Genomic DNA, 18,630 nt, shown 5'->3' with positions numbered 1-18,630 from the left:
TGCATAAAGGGAATTTATCTACTGTAATATCTGAAAACTTCAGGAGTCAGGCATGGCTGAATCTGAGTGCTCAATCAGTATTTGTCAGGAGATACCCCTGTTCATGTTTTTGTGTAGATTTCCCTCTGTAGAACTATCCTTTCTGTAGACATCATGCCCACAAGCCTTTTACCTTATGGTGCCCCCCACCCCACCCCATCACCTCCCAGATTAGTCATAAAGCTCCAAACCAACTAAAAAGTGTTTCTTTTCCCCAGCAGTTCCAGTAAAAATCCTGGACTTAATCCACATTGGCCCAATTCCAGTCACACGCCCATTCCTGAGCCAATCACCGTGCTGCAGAGGACATATATACTAATTAGCTTAATCCTCTGATATCCTGGAAAGGGGATAGGGGGGTTTGTATAATCAGTCCTATCTAAACTACGGACTGACAGGTGATTCCCCAAAGGAAATTCTACGAATTCTATGTCTTGCTGCTAGAAAAAGTGGGGAGGAAGAGCAGCAAGCAAAACCAACAAAATGTCCACACCAACAGCTAAGACTGAGAGGATGTCCATTTTCAGTAGAGCAGCGGAGTCTCCTTAACACAGAGGAAGCTCATCACAATTTGGCCAGGACATGAACCAAAAAAACACTTTCTAAAGGAGATTGTCTGATTATATCCTACCTGGCTCATGAAGGAAGGCAGTCCAGGTAAGATGGAGCAAGCATTTATTATTTTCCTGGGCTAGATCAGGTCAGAATACTATTTCCTGGGCCCTCTTGCTCTCTCCTCAAATGACATGTACACTTTTATATTTGTCTCTTTTCTACATTATGTATCTTTCTCTCTTTTTTTTTTTAAGATTTTATTTATTTATTTGAGAGCATAAGCAGAGGGAGAAGGGGCAGAGAGAGAAGCAGACTCCTCACCAAGCAGGGAGCCCGATGTGGGGCTCAATCCCAGGACCCATAATGTACCTTTCAACTCCATCCTAATTAACACATTTTCCTCTCTCAAAAAATTACTTTATTCCTTTTGTTTGGGAGAGTTTTTCACATATATATTCCAGCTAGGTACAGTTCTTAACCCCTTTTTACATAGGCAAAGCTAGTCCAAAATTAATGTGGTATCTAATAGTTTGATTCAGGCTATGGAGCTGGTGTGATCTCACAAACCTGGAGAATTCCAATAATCTTTAATGAAGAAAAAAACAGAATGAAGTTGCTTTGCTTCCCCACCTCACAATGACAAATCGCCGTGGCTTCATACTTAGCTACCCAGAGCATGTTAGCTTTGTAAATAAGTGGACCTGTCATTGGGTTCCTGTACACAAGATCTGACACATTAAATGCAATATGTTTGTTCAAACCAAAGCAAAAGTCAGTAAAGCTACTGAAATGTTGAGTGTTATGGATACCTTTTGAATGTGTGTCTCTGAGGATCCATGGGCTACCTGACAAAAATGCTCTATGTATTGAATCCATTTACACTATATACTGATGAAATCATCAATGAAGCCTGTGTTAGTAAAATGGCATCATCTGGATGTTATACTAAAAGGAGAAGAAAGCTGTGTTAGCCAGTTTTTGCATTGCTAGGTATGTGCTACCCAGAAAGCAAGGGTATGTGCTACCGTACTATTAGGGAAAGTAGCCCTGCGAGAAACAAGAGTGGAGTAGAAAGAGCATGAGTCAGGGTAGGAAAGAGAGTATATACATGGGTGCATTGCTGAGCTGGTCACACCAAGCACAATAGGGTGCTCAGTCATGCAAGACTAATTTCTGAAGGGCCAGATGAACTATTGTATCTCAGGATAGTTCATCTGAGAGTGGAGAAATAAGAATTTATCTACTAATACTCATCTCTCATTATCAAAACTAAGGCTGACTCCCCTCTCCATCTACACTGTACATGCCTGGCCACAGAGCAGGTCCTGTGGTCTCATGCTTCAGGAGCAAAAGCAATCCCCCAGGTGGGGAAAGTCAATGTTCACTTCCACAGTTGGGCAGAGCCCATCTAGACTGGGTGGCAGACCAGGTGGCAAATGGGGTGAAACCACTAGTCCTGGCCTTTTTGGAAACAGCAATGGAGCTTAGAGGATCTTGCAATGATCCGACACAGGGGTCCCTCCAACCAACACAATCTTCTGATTATCTGGAGAAAGAGCATAGTAGTTCAAAGTTCCAAAGAAAATCATGAAGCTCAACCAATGAACCAAACCTATATTTCACTGTATCATGAATTTGTGTGTATAGGGGCTTTTAATTTAATGCAAAATGGTCATGTAAACTGTCCATCTGGCTATATTTTCTTGCAGTAGTTGAAAAAATACATAGACTGTTCTTTTCATTATACCTCTCAGTTTTTCTTATAGGTGGCTCATTTCAAGGGCAAATCTTTTTCTATATAAATATCTAGCTGAAAATTTTATAGGAGCCAATGGGTTTTTTAAATAATTTTTCATATACAATTTCGCTCTGGTACAAGCATTTGTGGAAACCAAATCTATGAAAAATTAAGCCAGATGAGGTTGCAATGAATACTCTTCTTTCAAGACAGATGGATAATTTCCCCTTTATTTTCTTTTAACTTTCTTGTTCATAGCACTAATCACAATGAGGGAGGCAGATGCATATAGAGTAAACCCCCAAGATAGAGAATTTGAAAATCCTTGTGCCCACAGACCCCAATGGATACAGAGATTTGAAAAGCACTTGTCAGTTTTATCTTGAGTCCTAGAAAGATACTGCAGATATGTAGTTTTTATCACAGTTATCGTAGATATGTAGCTTCTCTGAATTCTAAGGATTTTATGAATTCTCCTGTGAGCATGTATAGCCTTGAATAGAGCTTTTGGAATGTCTTTTCCATTCCCTAAAGTGAGAGCCAATTAGAATCTTTGTAACAATAAATCATATCAAAAGATACAGAACCCAAGACCACCCAGGATCATTCATTGCTAAGTAAGCTTCCTTGTGAGAATCCAATCGAACATTTCAGAAAATTCAGTTTCATTTTCTCCAGCACTTTGACAAAAGTACCACTCATCAGTTACTTGTCACTCAAGAGTCCCAGCAGCCATCCCAAAGGATGTATAGTTTGTGCTGTCTTCCAGACTTCTTTACTGTCACGCTGGAGTGTATAATAATGGCCCACCTTGTAGTGAACTCCTACTCTGTGCCAGGAAGCATACCAGGCCCTCTACATTACCTCTAATACTCCAACCAAACCTATTAGATGTTAGTATCTTCATTGGACAATGGGGAAATGGATGCTCAGTGTGAATAAGCAACTTCTCCAACATCAAACAGCTGACAAGTGCCAAGGTGCCATAGAGTTCCAAGATCCATGTTCTTTTTACAACCTGCACTAAGACAGCACAAAGCTTTAGGCTCTGAAGGAAGAGAAAAGGCATCACTGCTCTGGAAATATTCACCATCCTCCTCCCCAAAAGGCTCACCTGCTCTAATGAAAAAAACGTGCATTCTGAAGAAAGGCCACCACCTCACCTCTCACTAGTTTGTATCTATTGCAAAACCACTTGCAGGTGTTGCAATATTAAAGAGTAATTTCTCTTTGCAGGACCTATTTATACCCTAGCTGGCTTGTTGATGTGTCAGTCTAACAACAGGACATTTTTGTTTTACTAAGCAATTTGGGGTGTGAGCAGTTAAGTTTGGGGAGAGCCATACTGCTCTGCATAACAAGAGGAAAAGAATTTATAGCAATAGAGTTTGAGGAAGGCAGGGGGAGGACAAGGAACCAAGTGACAGAAGCACTTAGGCTTCAAGATGTGACACCATGCCATAACTCCCTCAGCTTCAGATAATCAAATGAAAATTGCAAATGTACAGTACAGGTGAATTTCTTGTGGAAACAAATGAAAAGGGACACCAACATATCATGTTGATAGGAGCAGGAGAGCCCCAAAGCAAAGGGTATCTTGATAATATAATTATTCCACAATTCATAGAATTCTGAAGCTTGCTTTGTTTGGTTCCAAAAAATTGAGAGTTTCTCAAAGCAATTTCATGTGGCTCTTCAGAGAGGGCTCTGGCTGACATCTGGGAGACACATTTGCACATAGGGATTTAAATTAGTAAACTGAAGGTCCTTGTGGAACTTTCCACAGGAAAGCAACAAGAACCTTTTTTACCCAACTTTTTTTTTCTTGAAAAATTCTTTAAAAAAAAATTTTTTTTTTAAAGTAATCTCTACACTCTGTGTGAGGCTTGAATCCACAACCTCAAGATCAAGTCACACATTCTTCTGACCAAGCCAGCCAGGTGCCCCCCTCTCTTACCCAACTTTCACTCTCACTTGCAATTAAAGGAGGACAGCAAACATCTTAAACAAAATATTAGCAACAAAACCCAGATATAGTCGAAATTTTTTACAATATTTGCAATGTCTGAAACATCTAGAGGATTTGTATGAGGAATAAACAGCTAGGTTTTCCAAATCAACAAGGAAAAGACATGAAATTCAATAGAAAAATAGAATATTCACAAATGGCTGACAAATACATAGAGAGATGCCCTGCCCTCATTTGTAATCAGAAGTAGGAAAGCTGATGCCATTTCATATTCAAAACTTAGGCAGCCAGAAAATATCTAGTGTTAACAAGAATATAAGAAGATAAGCACGTCATCTTCTACTAATGAGAGTGTAAACCGGCCCACTGCAGCTCTCCTAGAGTTGATGGCTCTGCACAACCAGGATTCCATTCCCGGGGAACACCCTCAACCTCACATGGATCTATAAGCATTCTTATCCTAGCATCACAGACCTTGCAATACCAGAGAATTGAGTTCAGGTGAGGAAGGAGAAGAAGAATATTGGGTGGAAGGCCACCCATCATGGAAATCACTGCAGCATCAGAAACACTGGACTAGAATCACATATAGAAACACTTAGGAAACACCATACTAGGTATGCCAACTGAACACAGATAAATGAAACACCATGTGTTTTACATGACATCGTACATGACCAAGGACATGTACCAAACACATTAGACTAGGTGCCCATGTAGAAGAGATGAGAAAAAAATGAAATAAAACAGAAGGAAGGCCGTAATAGGCTGATGATTTTAACCCTCATGAAATGGAGAATATGATTATCTCAAGACCCTGCACCTGTGGTCCCCACAAAATCTTGCCAGGTTTTAATCATCCCTTTATTATCTCCTCCCTGAGTTACCCCTCTGTAAAAATGGACCTTGTATGGTCAAGTAACAGAATTCTGGTGAGGCACACAATCTATTGCCTCAGAATCAGGGAGATGAGATCAAAAGTGGCTCAGAGATGAGGAGAGGAAGAAAAGAGAGAAAGATGTAAACCATCTTGGTCGATGAACAGTCTTCCAGCTGCAGAACTGTGTTTCCAATCACCAATATCACATGTGAAACTCCACCGTGTTAGGAAAGAGAGAAAAGGCTCTGGTTCAATCGCTGTGCTCACATCGCCACCCCAAGGATCCCTGGCAAATCCTTATCTGGACAGATAGCTAAACCTCCATCAGAGTTCTAGAAACGTCTCATCTAGAAATCCTGGCATTTATAAGCCTCATTCAGGGTGATAATGGGTGAGTAAACTTTATTTAAAAGGCCAAGATAGAGCCACGAAGTCTCCTGAGTATCTGTTGAGTGTCTGCAGAGAGACAGGCCCTAGGATCTAAGGCTGTGCTGCCCAGGACAAGAAAGAGGAGATGGCCTTTTGCTGCCACTACTCTTTCTTTAAGACCAAATTAACAAGACTCTTTTATTTTTATCAGCTTGGTACTGAATATTCAATGTTTGTGCCACGTAAGTGGGTTAAGCAAATTTAAACTAAACTATTTCCATCTTTTCCAAGTTCTTCTAATTCAGAGGGCTTATGAGACAGGACCCAATCCACTTCATATGGGGAATGATCCAAGAAATTAGGAATATTTAGCCTGTAGAAGACATGTCATTCTAGCTCAGATCCAAGATATTTGCCAGGTAGAACAGGATATCAGTTTGTTTTGTGCTGCTTCCAAAGAGCATAGCCAGGATTGATGAGTGACAGTACTCAGGAGTCAATATCAGCTCAAAAGAAGGAAGAATTATGTCACAGTTAAACCGTCTACAAGTAGAAAGAGAGAGTTCCCGACCACTCTAGGTGTTTAAGCAAACACTAAATTCTTACCTAACTACAAGGTAGTAAGAAGACCAGACGTGTCGGAGCAAATGACCTCTCAGATCTGCACCAGCACCAGGTCACATCACGACCATGTCCTCAGGGGTCTGCTCCCCATACTTACTCATGTTTTAGGCTGTTCCTCATGCTATATTTTAAGTTTTTTTGAGGAGGGGTGTCTATAGATTGTTTATTAGAGGTGGAGACAGAGCTGTCCTCTGACGCACCTCCCCCCCCTCGCCGCCTCCCACCACCCCTCGGGCCTCACAGGATCTCAGGCTGCAGGTCCTCCGGGGATCCCAGTCTAAAGCCTACATCTGTTTCTTAGCTCATATCATCTTGGGTTCTACGCACACACACACACACATATACACACACATATACATATATATACATATGTACCTGATGGCAGATTTTTCATAAATACTCCATCTGCTATAAATATTGGTTCCTCTGAGTTTTAGAAACTTAGTGCAATGTATTAAAATCAAGTGTTAGGAAATTTCATGACCTCACCTATAACAACTCTTGTTTTGGAATTGGACTATTATTAAATTGTATCTAGCTCTGGACTATATTTTACTATATTCAGTGCTTCTTAAGGCTTCATAAAGTAATTTTTCCAAAAAAAAATTCATGGAAACATGTGAGATGAACCTCAGTTAGATACGACTTCTAATGCCACTTACTTTTAATGTATAATCATTCTCTACAAAAGCAGATGAGCCAGTAAAATAAAGTCTACCATCTGTCTCTCTGTGTTTTTTTTTTCAACAATCATCCTACTGACTCCTGAGAAAACCTTCTCTGTGCTGCCATGAATCAGACAGGCTGATTTGAAACCATTACCAGTGAGAATGATGTGTCAGAATCAAAGAGCAACTCTAAGTGAGATAAAATATAGCAAATAAATTCTAGGATAGTCTGACACACTGGGAACATTATGTTGCCATTGGTTCATCAAAATTATGTCAAACACTGCCGTTGTTATTAAGTCTCCATCATAACATGAATCTCATTTTAATTGCCCCTGGTTGAGACTCTGAACATTGGTTGTCTGCCCAGGCACGAATTTATTTTAACCAAAATTAGTCTTAATCAGCTTGGCTTCAGTAATGTTGTAGCCCTCCACACTCCACCCCCTACCCCGCAAAAAAAAAAAAAAAAAAAAAAATACTGGGAGACAGTGTGAGAGGACTTTCCAACAATTCATAGATTAGAAAAGAACAGAACTTTAAAAAAAAATTTTACAAGGGATTAATCCCTCTCCTACATTTCAAAATTTTTATTCAGCTTTAATGTTAGCAAAAGCCATGAATGTCCACTGTGGAAAGGAATCTGGAGGATAAAAAATATAGTGTGGACAGATAATCACCTTCTAATAGAATGGGGGGGCGCTTTTATTTTGAGGTTCTGCTGTAAGTTCCCAGCTTCTTCAATGTGGGTGCCGTGTGAGGCTGGAGAGCTGAGAAGACACCTTATTTTGAAAGTCTATCAAAAGTGGGCCTGATTAGATTCTGACCACTCCAAATTACCATGGATTATGGCAAGACTGAAAATGAGCTGATGTAACTTTTTCTTCCAAAATAGTGATTACAAGTCACATATTTACAAGGATTGATGACACCCAGCTTGTCGTAAAAACATTTCAACTGCAATCAGCCTCATCAACCCCAGGAACTGTTTCATTTCACATCCAAGTACAGACTCCTTTCCCTCCAGAAATAAGACCATACACTCCCCCTGGAAAAAAACTCACAAATACATTTCATACAGAAAGGAAAAGGATGGGTAACACACGGTGCCACAGAGCTGAAGATCATGGTTCCGTGGCACATAAAAATAAAACTACTGACCCCAGAGATTCAAAGAAAATATACTCTTTTTTTATGATTTTATTCATTTATTCATGAGAGGTAGAGAGAGAGAGGCAGAGACACAGGCAGAGGGAGTAGCAGGTTCCTTGAAGGGAGCCCAATGCAGGACTCGACCTCAGGACCCCGGGATCACGACCTGAGCCTAAGGCAGATGCTCAACCACTGAGCCACCCAACTGTCCCCAGAAAGAAAGTATATTCTTAACTTGATTCCAAGACTCCCTTGGGAATTCTGAAATTTCTTCTCAGAAATCAACAAAATTTTTATTTATATTTTTTTTTCTTTTGGCTTCATTCCCAAGTTAAGTTTTAAATTTATCATAAGACATTTTTGATCATCCAGGTCAGCTCAAAATCAAAATTTCATTCATTCACTTGCATTCATGTTTACAATGCCTTTATATTTACAACACCTAATATACTTTCATTGTTGCAAGCTAAGGAGAACTTTAAAAAGCAGACTTTACTATAGAAATGATGCAGTCACAACCAAAAGGTCAGCATCATGGTTCACTGGGCCCATGAGGAATTGGGGAGTAGTCAATGAGAGCAAAGTGGTGGGTGACCTCAGTTATTTATCACAGTTAACTCAAGTTATACAAATCTACAAATTTGGGCTTCTCAAATTTGGAGTATCTAAGAACCACCTGACAGGCATCTGGCACATACACAGGTAAATTTCTCTCTCTTTTTTTTTTTTTTTTTTTTTAAGATTTATTCATTGATTTGTGAGGTAAGAGGCAGAGGGAGAAGGAGAGAGAGAATCTTTAAGCAGACTCCTCAGTGCGCAGGGAGCCTGACATAGGGTTTGATCTCACCACCTGGAGATAGCACCCTGAGCTGAAATCCAGAGTCAGCCACTTAACCAACTGAGCCACCCAGTCACCCCGACAGGTGAATTTCTTAAAAGAAGCTGTACTGCAATCTTAATATTTTTCCAATAAGTATTTAAAGCAGCACAGTGGTTTTGTCAGTGAGGGGGAGAGAAGATAACATTTGTGATCTTTCCCCAAAGTGTCTTTGTCTACCTTGATGATGGATGGCCTGTGCTATAGGTAAGTTACTTTTTTTTTTTAAGATTTTATTTATTTATTCATGAGAGACATACAAAGAGAGGCAGAGACATAGGCAGAGGGAGAAGCAGGCTCCCTGCAGGACTTGATCCCAGGACCCCAGGATCACGACCTTAGCTGAAAGCAGACGCTCAACCACTTAGCCACTCAGGTGCCCTAGTTGAGTTACTTTTAAAGCAATGCAACTTTTCTTGCCTGAATCTAGAAAGCATTGCCTCAATTACTGAAGGGAGATGGCAAGTGAAATGAGCTCAGACACTAGAGAATGCTGAAAAGAAATCCTGAAGCTGCCCTAGCATCTAGGAGCCCACAGTAGGAACAGAAACTTCACTTAAGTTTGGGGTAATCAGAGAACAGAGAGAACTTGGGCTCCCTTTCTTAGGCTAAAGCTAAGAAAACACCAGGAACCCGTAAGAAAAATGAACACATGAGGACCAGTTCCCAAGCCACAAAGTAACAAGGAAGTGACAGGATAATTTTGTGAAGCTGAAAGAGGCCCTAAGTAGCCTGAGTTTCGATAACACCACAAAACATCCCATAGCCCCATTTGACATGCAGCAGTAGAACCCTCGCAGGCAGGGAGGAGAATGGCACAGAAATTAGCCGAGGGAGAGGAAGGACTTGACTGGAAAGAGCTTGCAGCCAGAAATGAGGGACAAAGCAGGGCCCCACATGGATCTACCGCAAAATGCTCCAAGTCTCTGTGATGCCCTGTAGCCTGCTGACAACACAGGCCAGGTGCTCCACCCATGCCGTGACCCCATAACGGGGTTATTCCCAAATTTTAACATGCTTAGAGTTCCCTTAGGGAGCTGGCTAGCCTGCGGGTTTGGATTCAGCAAGTCTGGGGCGGGGACTAAGAATCTACATTCTTAACTTCTCAGTGATGTTGATACTGCTGCTCTGGGGACCGCACTTGGAGAATCACTGCTAGGATGCCTCCTAACCCCCTAGTTTATGTGACACCCAGCTTATGGAGGAAACTCCCAGATATACGAGGAAACTCCCAGCATAATGGAGATCGTACTAGGAGTATACTTACAGGGAACTAGTCACACTGCTCACACACCTGTATACGGGAACTAAAATCTGAATCCATCAGCAAGATAGGGGCAAATGGCTTTCTTGATCTCCCTTTGGTTATTTTCTTCTCCAGAAAACATCACTTCCTAATCTATTACAACACTGAATATAATTCTTAAATATACCCAGTAACATATTAATGATTTATTTCTTCAACACTCAATGAAAAAGAGGTCATTAGGTGTTAGAACTCACTGTCTAGTGTATTCAAATAAATTATATTAGACAGGATAGCAGTGATTCTTCTAAAATACATCATAATAGGTCACTTTCCCATCAAAAATTCCTCAGAGGCTTCCTATGTCACTCAGGTAACATTTACAGGTCACCACACTGTGACTGTGCAAGGCTGTATGTGGCCTGGGGTCCAGACACCCCCTGTCTTCTATATTCCCCAGCACACTCACTCTTCCCTGATATAGTGACTGATCTACTGCTCCTTGCGAAGTCGAAAGACTTCCATAAACATCTTAGGACCTTTGTGTGCTATTCCCTCTGCCTGGAATAGCAGCTCTTTCCCTTGCTTCCTTGGGGTCTCTACCCAGATAACCCCTCCTCAGAGAGGATCTCCCTCTTTACTGTTAGAACATAGCTCCTTCACCTTCTTCCTCACTTACTCTCCATCGGCTTCACCCTGGTTTTTTTCTTCCCATCATTTTTCATAATGTGACACATTCTATTCTTTTAATTTTTTGATTTTCTTCTGGAAGGTAAGTTCCATGAAGAAGGAAATTTGCTTTGTTTACTGCTAGATCCCCAATAACTAGAAAGTGCATGGCACTTAAAATCACTCGGTAAATAATTGTCAAACAAATGTGCAGAAAGGCCTGTGGGCCAAAAGAAACAACAACCCTACTCCTTCAAATACACTCCGAGGCAGAAGGGAAAGTCTCCTGGCCAGGCTGGTACCCCCAGTTACTTTCATGCCCACTTTTCCCTTCCTCTCTCACCCTCAGACACTCCCCCATCAGCACTAAAGCAGACATACACATGTGCTGTCTGCAAGGGTGAGCAAACTGCAAAATGGAAAACCAAAGGCAAAGAGAAAAGTCCTTCTCCACCACAGGCATCCTGACCTCAGGTAAGGATACAAAGAATGGCCTGTGATCCCACAGCATCAAGGACCACAGCTCACATTTGGGTAGATAAATGTGCTTCTAGACATTTTTATAGTCACTGATACATAAGCATATTAATTGCTTTTTTGACTTTCAATATAGACTTAATTCCAGACAAAGATCTCTAGGAGTTAATCCAAAGTCATTAGATGAAATCAATGGAAGAGACAGGAATATGGCAGGTAGAAGAGGCTCACACTTAAGATTTTCCCTAGGCTTTCCAGAAGCTGAGAATTTCTCTGTTCCAAGGTCTACAACCATAATTCTTTATGACAATAATGTGTTTAGATAAGTGATTCAAAGAATCACAAATTTTTTACATTCTCAGCTTTTATCAGAAGTATGGAAGTGCCACAATTTAGCACTCTGATCATCATCTTCTCCCTTGGAGACTTTTGAGAACTTAATGAGTTAGTCCTTTGGCATGAATACAGAGTTCAGATTGAAAGAATCCTTCCAATGCATCACATTAAAATTTACTCTAAGTGTCTTCTAACATTTGGACTTTAAAAAGAAGATTGTTTCTGAATCAAAACAACACATCACATTAAAATTTATTCTAAGTGTTTTTTAACACTTGGACTTTAAAAAGAAGATTGTTTCTGAATCAAATGTATCTTCTTGTTTCATGCAATGATAAATTTCTACAGCTACTCCCTAGGTTACACTTCAATGAAACCAAAGATCCAGAGAGGCCACAGGAAGAAGGTTGAAGTGACTTCCAATTTAAAGTCATTAGAAGTTCAGGAAAATCAACCTTTCTGGATGTCAAAGTTCTACAGTCTCAAGCTTTGAGTTCACCAATGCGGAGCACTGTTGTACAAAGTGGTACCAAGACATTTCACTTACCAGGATGTTGCTTTTTCCCCTTTTTCTCCTGCTTTCTCTTCATATTCTCCATCTATTCCTACCACAGAGAAGATACATAGAAAGTTTTTAGTAACTTTTGTAAAAGAATGAATGAATAAACATATTTAGATGTCCAGCAGAAATCCCACTACTTCTGTTAATTTTTTTAATAATGTTTGCTTTTGTTATCTTTTTTTAAGATTTACTTATTTATTTCAGAGACAGCACACAAGTGAGGGGGGCCAGAGGGAGAGAACCTTCAAGCAGGCTCCCTGCTGAGAGTGGAGCCATACCCTGGGCTCGATCCCATGACCCATGAGATCATGATCTGAGCTGAAACCAAGAGCCAGACGCGCAACCAACTGAGCCATCCAGGTGCCCCTGCCTTTATTTTCTTATTAATTCATGATTTAAAAATATTAAGGTATAATTATTTTTCTAGTAGCCTTTCCAGTGGATAGCAGCATATGGTGGGATGATTACAGGCTTTCAAATATAGATAGGAATTTGAATCTTGCCCTCACGATTTCTTGTGTCCTTAGACAAGTTGTCCAACTTTCTTTCACTTCATATTTCTTGTTTGTGAGATAACAATAATAACACATATTTTGTGTTGGGAGAGACAATTCTCCATGAGTCTCTTATACTCACACTTGGCACGGAGGGTATGCCAAGAATGCAGGGCCCAGGCAGTTTCTCAGAGTTGTACTTGCACTAAGCAACCCTGAGGGATGAGGTAATGTCTCCCTCCAGAACAAAGGGCATGATTATTCACTACTTGCTATAAAAATGGTAGATTCCCCCATTTATGGTACAAAACAACTGTGGGCATAGTATCCATCTGGACCCCTACTGGCTTACCTTGTTGGACCTTGAGTCATAAATGGATCTGGCACAAAATGATGGTGCTTATGCTTTTTGCTGCAACATGAGTAAAAAAATCCTTTGTCTCTCACCTAGGAGTCTCATCTGCAAGCATCAGAAATAAAATATGAATACGCACTGGACAATCCAGTTTCAACATTAACAGATTAATTTACTAGCTTATAGTTTGGGTAGAATAAAATCCCATACCTGACACTTCACAGGGCTGTTTAAAGATTAAAAGAGACCACCAGAATAAAGCATGTGAAACAGGGTTGGCAATAAATAAATATGCACAAAACATATGTTCCTTTTAACATCTTATTTAAATTTCTTTTAACTATTTTAGGAAAGAGCTCTTAACAAAATTGTGATAATAGTGATGTTGCTCTTTTACCTCTCTTCACTTTTCCCATATAATCTATCTGGTATCTCTCTCAAATATAGCGGTAAAGGAATCCCATTCTCCTGGAAGGGTTTACAGCAGGTTCCTCTCTGGAGATACAAGTGCTTGTAATAGGGGGAAATGCTTGAAAACTGAAGAAAATGCAAGTCATGGATCTCTAATAATGGACTTTGAGACCTGGAGTGGCAGTAGGTGTCTGGGGACATGGAATCACATCTACACTCTTGAAATCCTAACACTACTTGCCATATTCATCACCTTTCCATCCCAATATTGGATCCTCTGAACTTCACATCAGGGGAGAGGAAGGAAGGAATTTTAGAAACAGAGTTTATGCCAAAAGATAAAAGTATTTTCTGATAACTGGGAAGATTTAGATGATGCAGAGAAATGTAACAAAACAGACTCTATATTGAATGCTTGTAACCTCCAAACATATCCAAGACGTGTCTTGGATCCAAAATGCTTGTCTGTACCTCCAAACATATCCAAGACGTGTCTTGCTCTCTCTACTAGTTTCCTATTTCTGCTGTAATCAGTCACCGTGACTTTTTTCTATGGGCCAAAAGCCTAACATAGGTCTCATCAGGCTAAAATCAAGGTGTTGGCAGCCTGCATTCTTTTCTGGAGGCTCTAGGAGAAGAGATGTTTCCTAGCCCTTTCTAGCTTCTAGAGACCACTTGCATTTCTTGGCTCATGGTCCCTTTTCCCCATTCTTGAATGGTCAAGTTCTCCCTACACTGTCATTTCTTTGGTTCTTTGTAGCCAGAAGGGTCTCTGCTCTTAAAGATTCATGTGATCACATTCAGTTCACTGGGATAATCCAGGATTATCTCCATCCTAAGATCTTTAATCACATCTGCAAAGACCCTTTTACCATGTAAAGCAACATATTCACATGTTTAGACAGGAGGGGATTAGGACCTAGACTAGGACTTTGGAGTGGGACATTATTCTGCCTACCATGCTATACTTGAAGAAACCTCACAAGATTTGGTCATTCTTAATGTTGTTCAATATGACCATTTCCTAGAATGTTAAAAGTTTTCTAAATGTGAAAAATCTCTGCCATGATGAGGAGAATGAACAGCACTAAGTGACATGGTATCTTTAATTTTGTTTCAAATTCTACATATTATCAGAAAAAAATGATCAGAGGAGTGCTCCTGAAATTCTAAGGGAAGCCACTCAGTGTGTATAACTGTGGTGATGGGAATTCCAAGAAGAATGTTAGTTTATGTGAGAGCAGAAGAAACCAAAGTCTTGGCCCACACAGTGAACCTCTGGGTTGCAATGTGTAGAGTCTGTGTGGAAACATCCAAATTATTTTTTCTTGAAACTTCAGGAATGTCTGAAATGACTCCTGCCCATGAGATATTTCTGAATACTGTGAGATTGTTGGGGGGGGGGGTGCAATTAAAGTGATATGACAGTGTGCAGATCCTTATCTGAGAGGCGGCAAAACAACCAGTAGTAGAAAGTGTGTATCCACTTCATAGATGAGAATAGGTGTTAAATTCTAACTCAGAATCATTTATTAAAAATATTTGCTAAGCAGCTCCCTATGCAGAAAAAAATAAAAACAAAAACAAAATAAAAAACTTACTATGGTAGATGCTCTGGATTGAGGATGAATTAGCCAAGAAGCCAACCCTTAGGGAATTTGCACCCCAACAACAGAGATAAGAAACAAATTATTCTATGAACACTGAAGAGAAACAGTAGGTCTCTAGAGTAGTGCTTCTCAAACTTTCATGCGTCTACATGTCTCTTTTTAAAATGCAGATTTAGTAGTTCCAAGGGAAGGGCTGAGATTCTGCATTCCTGACAAGCTCCCAAGTGATGATGGTGCCAATGCTACTGGTCCAAGGACCACACTCTATAAACAGCAACGGTCTAGAGTAGTATTTCTAAAACCTCACTCTTCTTAATCACCTGGGGAAATTTTACAAACAAAAGACGCCCTTGCTCTTCCCATGGAGTGATTAGAGAGTAAGACCCAGGCATCAGTATTTTGATTTTATGTGCAGGTAACCACTGAGTACTATTAATACAGAACTTTTCATCATAGCTATTAAAAAATCTTAGGCAATAGTTCTCAAAGTGTGGGCCTCAGACCGACAATGTCAGCATCACCTGAGAACTGGTCAGAAACCTAATTCCTAGGTCCCACCTCAGGCCTACTGAATCAGAAACTCTGGGGATGGGGCCCCCAAAATCTCTGGGGATTTGGGTTTTTTTTAAAGATTTTATTTATTTATTCATGAGCAACACAGAGACAGAGGAAGGCACATAGGCAGAGGGAGAAGCAGGCTCCATGCAGGGAGCCCAATGCAGGACTTGATCCCAGGACTCCGGGATCACACCCTGAGCCGAAGGCAGACGCTCAACAACTGAGCCACCCAGGTCCCCCCAAAATTTCTGTTTTAACAAATCTACCAGGTGATTTTTTTTTTTGAGAAAGAGAGAGATGGGGGGAGAGTAGGGGGGCGGGAGGGAGGGCATTGGGAGGGAATCTTAAGCAGACTCCATGCTGAGCACCGAGCCTGATCTGGGGCTTATGACCCTAAGATCGTGATGGAAATCAAGGGTGGGCTGCTTAATCAACTGAGGCACCCAGATGCCCCCTACCAGGTGATTCTAATGCAAAATAAAGTTTGAGAATCACAGATCTGGGCAGCCCTGGTGGCGCAGCGGTTTAGTGCCGCCTGCAGCCAAGGGCGTGATCCTGGAGACCCTGGATCGAGTCCCGCATCAGGCTCTCTGTGTGGAGCCTGCTTCTCCCTCTGCCTGTGTCTCTGCCTCTCTCTCTCTGTGTCTCTCATTAATAAAAAAACAAAAATCTTAAAAAAAAAAAAAAAAGAGAATCACAGATCTAGGGCACCTGTCTCTAATCAGATGTGCATCTTAGAATCACCTGGAGAACATTTCAAACCTACAGATGCCCTACCCCCATCCAGTTTCTGAATTAGTTAGTCTGGGCTGGAGTTCTGAGCCAGTATGATTGTAAACATCCACAGGTGGTAACTCTAATGTGTTCCCAGACCAAGAACTCCCGATGCAGGGTATTAGCCAGAAAAATTCTCTCCTCTTCTCATTTATTTATTCATTTCTTCTACACATGTTCGAGCAACCACCCAATCTTCACCACCAAAGAGCTTGGAAGTGGGAAGCAACACAAAATGAGGAATAAACCAGATGGACAAGATGAGCTCAGTGGTAAGAGCCCAAGAGCAGAGAAGACAAGCCAGCAGGAGAGATTAGAGACCAGTACAACAGCCTGGGCCTCCCTCCCCCATTTCTAAACTTAACCTATATAAGTGAAGAGACAAGAAAAGAAAATCAGAATACTTTCCTACCAGAAGAACCCTGACCAGTGACTGTCAGCCACGAGCTTGCTACTTTTGCTGACATCCATTTTTGCATGTAATCATTATGTTCCTGTTTAACAGTGTTCATTACCCCCCTTTCTAAAGTGTACTGTGGGTTAGTTAGTACTCATAAGTTTTAGAATGTTGGGGTGCAGGACGCCTGGGTGGCTCAGTGGTTGAGCATCTGCCTTTGGCTCAGGGTGTGATCCCCAGGTCTTGGGATCAAGTCCCACATTGGGCTCCCCACAGGGAGTCTGCTTCTCCCTCTACCTATGTCTCTGCCATTCTCTCTCTCTCTCTCTCTCATGAATAAATAAATAAATTTTTTAAAAAAAGAATGTTGGGATGCTGTAATCTCATCATTTGCAGATTGACAAGTAGAGAGAAGAAGAATCACAGAGAAGTTTCCTATCAATTAAGGCCTTGTGCTGAGTATCCCTGAAGAACAGTCAAAAGGTAGCAGCCCCTAAGCCTCTTCCCCGGTGACAAAAATGAACTAGCATCCTTTATCAAGAACTCCTGTCTCCACCCTGGAAACTGAGTGAACTTTTTGCTTTGACACAGCTCCCATCAAGCAGTAAGCTTCACAGAACATGTGCCAAGAGAGGCTTCTAGTCTATCTTGAAGCAAACAAAGTAGAGGCCTAAGAAAAATTCTTCCAGCAGTACTCTTAGCTTAACTTAATATGCATGGTAAACTGTAGAAGAAGTACCAGCATAGAAAACTGTTTGAAATCTCAGAAAGAGCTAAAAGAGCAATTGTAATGTTTTCTGTGAGATGTATATACAGGATCAGCAAGCTAGGGAAATGCATACCAGCTCCTGCAGGGACTGTGGGCTACACATGTGTGTCATGTATTCAGGCTGGATTCTATAAGAAAAATCTCCTCGAGAGAGTGTGCCATTCAACCTCATCCACATAGAGCCTAAAAGCAACCCAGGCTGTCATATCACTTACCATGATGACTCATATGCACTAGAGCCAAGAGAGCATAATATGCCTCAAAGGTCAGAAAAGATTCCCAACAACACAGGAAGGGTATATTTTCGGGAATTGAGGGAATACCACACAATATGCAGGATGAAGCCAAATTATAAAGTTGTTTTTTAAAGGGCTTTCAAATGCTACATAGGATACACTGCCAGCTTCCTGAGGAATAATAAATAGAGCTTCACATTTTTGTGCAAAGACATACTCATTTCAAAGATTGTTTCTTGTATTACCAATGCCTGTCAGTACAACAGAATGTCTAAGAGTATGGACACCTCAGCCAACCTACCTGAGTTTGATTCCTGACTGCTACATAATAGGCATAGAGCCTTGTGCAAGGTCCTATTTTTCTCATCTTGAAGATGGGTATAACATGGGCAGCCCCGGTGGCTCAGTAGTTTAGCGCCACCTTCAGCCCAGGGCATGATCCTGGAAACCCGGGATTGAGTCCCACGTCAGGCTCCCTGCATGGAGCCTGCTTCTCCCTCTGCCTGTGTCTCTGCCTCTCTCTTTCTCTCTCTCTGTGTCTCTCATGAATAAATAAAATCTTAAAAAAAAAAAAGAAAATGGGTATAACATCAATATCTACATCATAGGGTTATCATGAAGATTATTGAGACAGTGCATATATAGTTATTGGTACTGCATCTGGGATATTGTTGATGTTCAATTAGCTTTAGCTATTATAATCATTTCCAGGAGTCTAAGGTTCCCATCATATTCACTGAGGAGGGTTACATGGATCAGAGTAATGCTATAGACAATGCATTGAAACTTATAAAAACTATAAATGCACAGTAAATTGTTCACTTAAAGCTGTACCAAAAGTCAATGCCTGAACACAATCATTTCT

The 18,630-nt window shown here is 40.9% G+C and overlaps 1 long non-coding RNA gene across 1 annotated transcript in view; it reads right to left on the bottom strand.

Moving 5' to 3' along the window:
- LOC144293990 (uncharacterized) overlaps window positions 1–18,630 on the bottom strand; it is a 72,759-nt gene that overhangs the window by 19,634 nt on the left and 34,495 nt on the right. The window contains exons 2-3 of the long non-coding RNA XR_013361376.1: window positions 13,008–13,115; window positions 12,147–12,204 (exon numbers count right to left, since the gene is read on the bottom strand). This is a non-coding gene — a long non-coding RNA (uncharacterized LOC144293990). The remainder of the gene's footprint in view (window positions 1–12,146; window positions 12,205–13,007; window positions 13,116–18,630) is intronic.

Source organism: Canis aureus, chromosome 22, assembly GCF_053574225.1.
Source record: "Canis aureus isolate CA01 chromosome 22, VMU_Caureus_v.1.0, whole genome shotgun sequence".
Classification (NCBI taxonomy): Eukaryota; Metazoa; Chordata; class Mammalia; order Carnivora; family Canidae; genus Canis; species Canis aureus.
Note: the sequence above shows the minus strand (reverse complement) of the source record. Positions and strands in the feature narration are given on the sequence as shown.